Source organism: Petaurus breviceps, unplaced genomic scaffold (assembly GCF_028583685.1).
Source record: "Petaurus breviceps papuanus isolate PSGF00001 unplaced genomic scaffold, PetGlider_PUasm1.0 181, whole genome shotgun sequence".
NCBI classification, from domain to species: Eukaryota; Metazoa; Chordata; class Mammalia; order Diprotodontia; family Petauridae; genus Petaurus; species Petaurus breviceps.
Genome location: NW_027185784.1, coordinates 28,495,217 through 28,504,207, shown reverse-complemented (window position 1 = coordinate 28,504,207; position 8,991 = coordinate 28,495,217).

Genomic DNA, 8,991 nt, shown 5'->3' with positions numbered 1-8,991 from the left:
TGCTACCAGGAAAAGAGTTGCTATAAATATTTTTGTATATATGGGTCTTTTTCCCACTTCTATGATCTCTTTGGGATACTAACCTAGAAGTGGTATTGCTGGGCCAAAGGGTATGAAATTATTTAAAGCCCTTTGGGCATAATTCCAGATCACTTTCTAGAATGGTTGGATCAGTTCACAACTCTACCAGCAATGCATTAGTATTCTAATTTGTCCGCATCCTCTCCAGCATTTTTCATTTTCCTGTTTTGTCATCTTAGCCAATCTGACTGGTGAGATGTGGTACCTCAGAGTTGTTTTGATTTGCATTTCTCTAATAAATAGTGATTTAGAGCATTTTTTTCATATGCTTATAAATATCTTTAATTTCTTCCTCTGTAAACTGCCTGTTCATGTCCTTTGACCTTTTATCAATTGGGGAATGACTTGTATTCTTATAGATTTGACTCAATACTCTGTATATTTTAGAAATGAGTCCTTTATCAGTGAGATAGATTATAAAAATCATTTCCCAATTTTGCACTTCCCTCTTAATCCTGGTTACATTGGCTTTGTTTGTACAGAAGCTTTTTAATTTAATGTAATCAAATTATCCATATTGCATTTTATAATGCCATGTAATTCTTGTTTGGTCATAAAGTCTTCCCCTCTCCACAAATCTGACAGGTAAACTATTCCTTGCTTTCCCAGATTGCTTACAATATCAGCCTTTATACCTAGATCATGTACCCGTTTAGACTTGATTTTGGTATGTGGTGTTAGATAATGGTTTATGCCCAGTTCCTGCCATATTATATTCCAGTTTTCCCAGCAGTTTTTGTCAAATAGTGAGTTCTTATCCCAAAAACTGGGGTCTTTTGGTTTATCAAATAGTAGATTACTATAGTCATTGACTGCTGAGTCTCATGTACCCAATCTATTCCCTTGATCCACTACGCTATTCCTCAGCCAGTACCAAGTAGTTTTGAGGACTGCTGCTTTATAGTACAGATTAAAATCTGGGATAGCTAGTCCACCATCCCTAGATTTCTTTCCATTAATTCCCTTGATATTCTGGACCCTTTGTTCTTCCAAATGAATTTTGTTACTATTTTTTTCTAGCTCTAAAAGGTAGTTTTTTGGTAAACTGATTGGTATGGCACTAAATATAAAATTTAAATTAGGTAAAATTGTCATTTTTATTATATTAGCTCAACCAAGCCACAAGCAATTGATGTCTTTCCAATTAGTTAGATCTGACTTTATTTGTGTGAAAAGTGTTTTGTAGTTGTGTTCATATAGGTCTTGGGATTGTTTTGGCAGGTAAATGCCCAAATATTTTATAATGTCTACATTAACATTAAATGGGGTTTCTCTTTCTATCTCTTGCTGTTGAATATCATTAGAAATATACAGGAATGGGGCAGAGTCAAGATAGTGGAGTAGAAGCAGGACCTCTGCTGGGCTCAGGCTTCCACCTTCCCCAATCCATGTAAAAAGGGGACTCTAAACAAACTTTGGAGCTGCAGAACCCACAAAATGACACAGAGAAGCTAACCTTCCACTGAGGACAGCTCAGCAGGCTGGCAGGAATCGGCCAGCTCAGTGGTCTGGGAGCCCAGCCCAGTCCCAACCTGAGGCTTTAGCCCCAGGGTGGGCCTGACCAGCCTTGGGCTGGAGGGACTCCACATAAGCAGCAGCTGTGCACCTTTCTAGAATTATCAACACATAGATGTGAAAGACAAAGTGAGAGGTCAGTGCAGTTTGGAATTTGGGACCCAGTAAGTGGGAGTGCATGGCTTTTGTCCCCAGGGCAAGAAGCTGCTGAGACACCTCACACAGCCAGCCAGAGTCACATTGTAGCTTCAATCTGGCCTGCAGATTGTAGGGGGACCAAGCACCAGTCTTAGGGGTAATCGCTCTTGCTTTAACCTGCTTGAATCTGGATTGCAGTCTAGGGTGGAGGTCCTGGGGTGTGTGTCCAGCTTGCCAGAGGATTGGGAGGCCTCAGAGAGGGCACCCATCTAATACCTCCAGCAGCTAAGAAAACCCCAGCATTTGGGATGAAAGTCCCCCTGTCTGGTGGCATAGTCCTACTGTGGCAAAAGTCCAAGGGTCAAGTGACTAAGGGGTGACATGACCAGGCAAAGGAAGCAAAGAAGACAGAAGATTCCAACATTAGGCTCCTATTTTGGGGACAAAAAGAGCAAAGCATGGAACAGGAAGAATACAGTGAAGTCAGAACTCCTGCACCAAAAGCTTCAAAGGAAAATACGAGCTGGTTACAGGCCATAGAGGACCTTAAAAAGCAGATAAGAGAAGTGGAGGAAAAACTGGGAAGAGAAATGAGAATGATGCAATAAAATTAAGAAATGAGAATCAACAGCCTGACTGCAGAAAATCACATCTTAAAAAATAGACTAACTCAAATGGCAAAAGAGGCCGAAAAAAGGCAATGAGGAGAATGTCTTAAAAAGCCAATTTTGCCAGATGGAAAAAGAACCTCAAAAGTTCACTCTGGAGAATTATTGCTTCAGAATTAGATTGGAGCAAATGGAAGCTAATGACTTTATGAGAAATCAAGATGCTGTTAAAGAGATCCAAACAAATGAAAGAATAGAAGGCAATGTGAAATATCTCATGGGAAAAAAACCACAGACCTGAAAAATAGATCCAGGAGAGATAATTTAAAATTATTGGATTACCTGAAAGCCATGATCAAAGTAAGAACCTAGAAATCATCGTCCAGGAAGTTCTCAAAGAAAACTATCCTGATGTTTTACAATGAGAGGGCAAAATAGAAGTTGAAAGAATCCACTGATCACCTCCTGAAAAAAATATCCCAAAAAGAAAACTCTTATGAATATTATAGCCAGGTTCAGAAATTCCCATATGAAGGAGATAATATTACAAGCAGCCAGGAAGAAACAATTTGAATATTGTGGAAACACAATCAGAATAACTCAGGATCTGGCAGCTTCTACATGAAGGGATCAAAGGGCTTGGAATATGATATTCTGGAGGTTAAAGGAGCTGGGATTAAAACTAAGAATCACCTACCCAGCAAAACTGAGTATCATGTTTCAGGGGAAAATATGGTCATTCAGTGCAATTGAGGATTTTCAAGCACTCTTGTTGAAAAAACCGCAGTTGAATAGAAAATTTGACATTCAAATACAAGAAGCAAGAGAAGCATGAGAAGGTAAACAGGGACAAGAAATCATAAGTAACGTATAAAAGCTGAAATATTAACATTCCTACATGGAAAAACAATAATTGTAACTTATGAATCTTTTCTCCGTAATTGAAGGGAATAGAAATATATATATATAATATGTGTATACATGTATATGCATACATATATATACACACATACATATATATCTATATATGAGGGTATGTGGGCATATGAATACATATGTGAATGTGTGTATATATGTTTACAGATATACATAGATAGAGGGCACAGGACCAATTTAAGGAAGGGATGATACTTAAAAGGTGAAATTAAGAGGTGAGAGAGGAATATAATGAGAGGAGATGGGGAGAGACAGAATGGGGTAAACTATGTCATATAAAAGAGGCAAGGGAAAATGGTTACAAAGGAGGGGAAGAATAGGAAGGCAAAAGGGATTGTGTCAAGCTTATTCCCATTTAATTTGTCTTGAGGAGGGAATGAAATACACATTAAATGGGGTATCTCACCCTACAGGAGAGTAGGGGGGACATGGATGAGAAGGGAGATGGTGGAAGGGAGTGAAGGCTGGGAGGGAGGGATGTTGGAAGTATCCACATTTGAAAAGGGATGGGATCAAAATAGAGAATAGAACAAGTGGGAGTGGGTTAGTAGGGAGGGAAATATAGCCAGACTTTAACAATATATCTACTATGTTATTGTTTTACATTAGCCACACATGTATAACCTATACTGAACTGCTTATCTTCCCAGTGTGGGTGACGAGGGAGGAAGGGAATGAATATGGAAATCAAAGTTTTAAAGTCAAATGTGTATATATATATATATATATATATATATATGCTATTATTAATACTATTTTACATGTAATTGGGAAATAAGATATGCAGGGACTGGGGCATAGAGATGCACTGGAAACGTCAAAAGATGTATGGAGAAAATATGGGAAAGAACAGATTGGAGGAGGGTATATTCTGTGGGACTGTTATTTTGGGGTGGGGGTAGGGGAAAAATGGGGAGAAAATTTGTGACTCAAAATCTGGCAGAAATGAGTGATGTAAATCAGAAGTTAATCAAGCATTTGAAAAAAAAATATACAGGAATGCTGAGGATTTAGGTTGATTTTATGTCCTGCAACTTTGCCAAATTTATTTATTGGCTCACGTAGTTTTTTTACTTGATTCCCTAGGATTCTCTAAGTATATCATCATATCATCTTCAAAGAGTGAGAACTTGGGCTTTTCTTTGCCTAATTTGATTCCTTTGATTTCTTTTTCTTCTCTAATTGCTACTGCTAACATTTCTAGTACCAGATTGCATAAGAGGGGTTATAGTGGACATCTTTGTTTCACACCTGATCTTATTGGAAATGCTTCTAGCTTCTCCCCATTACATATAACACTTCCTGAAGACTTTAAATGTATGCTACCTATTATTTTAAGGAAGATTCCATTTCTTCTTATTCTTTCTAGTGTTTTTAATAGGAATGGATTTTGTATTTTGTCAAAAGCCTTTTCTGCATATATTGAGATAATCATGTGGTTTTAGCTAGATTTATTGTTGATATGATCAATTATACTGATGGCTTTCCTAATATTAAACCATCCTTGCATTCCTGGAATAAATCCTACCTGATCACAGTGTATTATTCTTGTGATAAGTTGCTGTAGTCTTTTTGGTAATATTTTATTTAAAAATTTTGCATCTATATTCATGAGGAAGATTGGTCTATAATTTTGTTTCTTGGTCTTATCTGTTCCTGATTTATGTATCAGTACCATATTTGTGTCATAAAAAGAATTTGGTAAGACTCTTTCTTCACTAATTTTCCTGAATAGTTTGTAGAGTATTGGAATTAATTGCTCTTTAAATGTTTGATAGAATTCACTAGTAAATCCATATGGCCCTGGAGATTTTTTCCTAGGGATTTCACTGATGACTTGTTCAATTTATTTTTCTGAGATGGGGTTATTTAAGTAACTTATTTACTCTTCAATTAATTTAGGCAACCTATATTTTTGTAAATATTCATCCATTTCACTAAGATTGTCAAATTTATGTGCATACAACTGAGCAAAATAATTCCTAATTATTTTAATTTCCTCTTCATTGGTGGTAGGTTCACCCTTTTCATTTTTTGATACTCATAATTTATTTTTCTTCTTTCTTTTTTTATCATATTGACTAAGAGTCTACCAATTTTATTGTTTTTTTTCATAAAGCCTGTTCTTAGTTTTATTTATTAATTCAATAGTTTTCCTAATTTCAATTTTGCTCCTTTGGTTTTCAGTATTTCTAATTTAGTATTTAATTGGGGATTTTCAATTTATTTTTTTTCTAGCTTTTTCGATTGCATGCCCAATTCATTAACCTCTGTTTTCTCTAATTTATTCATGTATGCACTCAGGTACATAAAAATTCCCCTAAGACCTGCCTTTGCTGCATCCCACAAATTTTCTATGTTGTCTCATTATGGTCCTTCTCTTGAATGAAGTTACTGATAGTTTCTATGATTTCTTGTTTGACTCACTCATTCTTAGGATTAAATTGCTTAGTTTCCAATTAGTTTTTAGTCTGTCCTTCCATTTTTTCCTCTAATTCCCTTACCTTCTCCTCTAGGAATTTGGAAGCTATACCACTTGGTGCATATATGTTAAGTAATAATATTGCTTCATTCTTGATGGTGCCTTTTAGCAGCATATAGTTTCCTTCCTTATCTCTTTTAATTAGATCAATTTTTGCTTTTTCTTTATCTGAGATAAAGATTGCTACCCCTGTTTTTTTTTTTTTACTTTGGCTGAGGCATGATATATTTTACTCCAGCTTTTTACCTTTACCCTGTGTATGTCTCTCTGTTTCAGATGTGTTTCTTGTAAACAGGATATTGTAGGATTATGTTTTTTAATCCATTCTGCTATCCATCTCCATTTTATGGGAGAGTTCATTCCATTCACATTCATAGTTATGATTATTATCTGTTTCTTTCCCTCCATCCTATTCCCTCCCCTGTTAATGCTTATATTTTTTCTCCCCTTTTCCCTTCCCCTCCTTAATAGTTTTGCTTTTGACCACTGCCTCCCTCAGTTTTCCCTTAGCCACCCATCCCATTTCCTCCCCTTTCCCCTTACTTCTTCCCTCCCTACTAACCCCCCCCCCCTTGTGTAGTCCTTTCCACCTCCTACTGCCTGTAGGATATTTTTATACTTAATGAAGTATGTTACTTCTTCTTTGCATCAAGAGTGACAGGAACAAATCTCATGCGAAACTCCTCTCCCTCCCCTCTTTCCCTCTAATATGATATGTTTTGCATCTCTTCTCCATAGAGTCCTATGCTTAACTGGTTATTATTTCCTCCTTGCACCAGACCCAATGAGGGAAAAGCTCATATAATACTCATCTCCTTCCCTTCTTTTCCTCTCCTATATTGTTTTTATGCCTCTTTGTGTGGCATAATTTACCATTTTCCACTTCATTCATTCCTCTTCTTCCATTGCAGTCCCTTTGTAACCCTTAATAAGATTTTTTTAATCATCATTTTGTGTAATTTATACTCATACTTGTCTATAAACTTGTCTATAAACAGTTTTCTCTTATTAAATAACAGTGTGTGTGTGTGTTTTCCTTGTTTACCTTTCTATGTCACTCACATCTCATAATTGGAGGTTGAATTTTCCATTGAGCTCTGGCTTTTTCATCAGGAAGGTCTGGAAATCTGTCGTATTGTTGAATGACTATCTCTTTGCCTGGAAGAATATGCTCAGTCTCGCTGGGTAGGTGATCCTTGGTTGTAACATGAGCTCTTTTGCCTTCCAGAAAATTGTATTCCACTGCCTCCAATCTTTCAGTGTAGTTGCTGCCAAATCCTGTGCAATCCTCACTGTGGTTCCTCAATATTTGAATTGTTTCTTTCTGGCCACTTGAAGTATTTTTTCTTTTACCTGGTAGTTCTTGAGTTTGGCCACAACATTTCAAGGACTTAACAATTTGGGATCTCTTTCAGGAAGTGTCCGGTGGATTCTCTTGATTTCTATTTTACCCTCAGGTTCTAGTATCTCAAGGCAGTTTTCCTTAATGAGCCCTTGGACAATGGTATCCAGGCTCATTTTTTCATCATGATTTTCTGGTAGGCCTATGATTCTCTGGTTATCTCTCCTGGATCTTTTTTCAAGGTCAGTTATTTTTCCATTGAGATATTTTACCTTTTTTTCTAATTTTTCATTCTTGTTTTTTTGTTTGACTAATTCTTAATTCCTCATAGAGTCATTTGTTTCAATTTGGTTAATTCTAGTTTTTAGCAAATCATTTTACTTGGTTAGTTTTTGGAGCTCCTTTTCCGTATCATACACTTTTCTTTTTAAGGAGCTGTTTTCTTCATTATAATGTTTTTCTAATTCTGCAATTTTGATTTTAGAAGAATTACTCATTTTTTCTTCCATCTCTCTGATTTAGTTTTCAAAGTTCCTTTTGAGCTCATTTGGAGAGCTTTCTGTGCTTGGGACTCATTCTCTGTTGATGTTTCAGCTGTGGATGTGGAGTCCACATTGTCTCCCTCTGTGTTTGGTTTCTCCCTCTGAGGATAGTAGGACTCCAGAGTCTTTGTAGTCCACTTTCTACCCATTTTGACACAGGGCCCTAGCCATGCCCTTCCTCTAGGGTTCTCAAGCGTTTACTGTTGAGGGTTTTGGCCTGGGGCAATAGTTACTATGTTTTCAGGGTGTGTGGGGGGGTGTGGGTTGGAGCAGGCTGGGTTCACTCTGCCATCCTGGTCCTTGGAGTTCCTGATGGGGGCTTTTTTTTAAATTTCTGGGCTATGGAATAGTAGTCCCAGGAGTATTTGCTGTCCTGGACAGGGGCCCTGCATTTGGTTCTTACCTTGCTCTTTCCAGTCCCAGCCCTTTGGTGATAGGCCTGGTAGTGGTCCTTGTCATTGGTGCGATGACATGCCCCCCTCATTGATCAGGTCTCCTCCCAGCTTGCCTCTGGGTGCCATGCCTTCCTGGCCTGACTCTGTGCCGCCCACATGGCTAGTTTTTGTGTTAAGTATCTGAGGCCAAATTTGAACTCAGATCCTCCTGACTCCAGGGCCGGTGCTCTATTCACTGCACCACCTTATTGCCTGTAATATGTTTATTCCTGAGGAATATTCACAGAGTTCAATGACCCACTTTGTCCCTTAATCTTCTCTGCCAAAGTTTAATCCTTTTTTTCAGTCTTTCCTTTACAATTTCTTCTTTCAAATGCTGTTCATGGGCCACTGTTTCCCTCATTGATCTACGAGGAGCTAAAGACTCCATCTCCCAACAGCTACTGCTACTGCTACTAAGTCCTTCTAGTCCTCACTTTTCTCTTGTTCTCTCAAAGACTCTCTGTGTCCTTTTAAGAACTCCTGGGCATGCCTCAAGTCTGCCATTCAGTTTAAATATTGCAATAGGCCCAAATCACATGAAGGGCTGAGAACAAATGCTTGACCCACCAAACTGCAAATCCTAGGCTTCCAGTCAAGTTTCAAAATCCCTATTATGCAGAGATTTCTAGTAAGAATACACCCTGATCAAAGTGGAAACTTTAAGGGCAAGCTCCTGAAAGATGTGTGGACCTTCTTTAGAAATCAAGAAGTACAGAATTTCTTGTCCATTCTTTAAAGATCAGAGTCAATGCAGCCCATTAAAATGATACATGCAGCAACTGACATTTCTTTCATCCTCTGAATCAAGAGAAGCAATTTCCCAGTCTGCCACTTACCTTCTACCCAAAGGACTCAGATAATTCCATTCACTGCTAGTCATCAGGAACTTTAGTAAGTTCTGTTCCTGTGC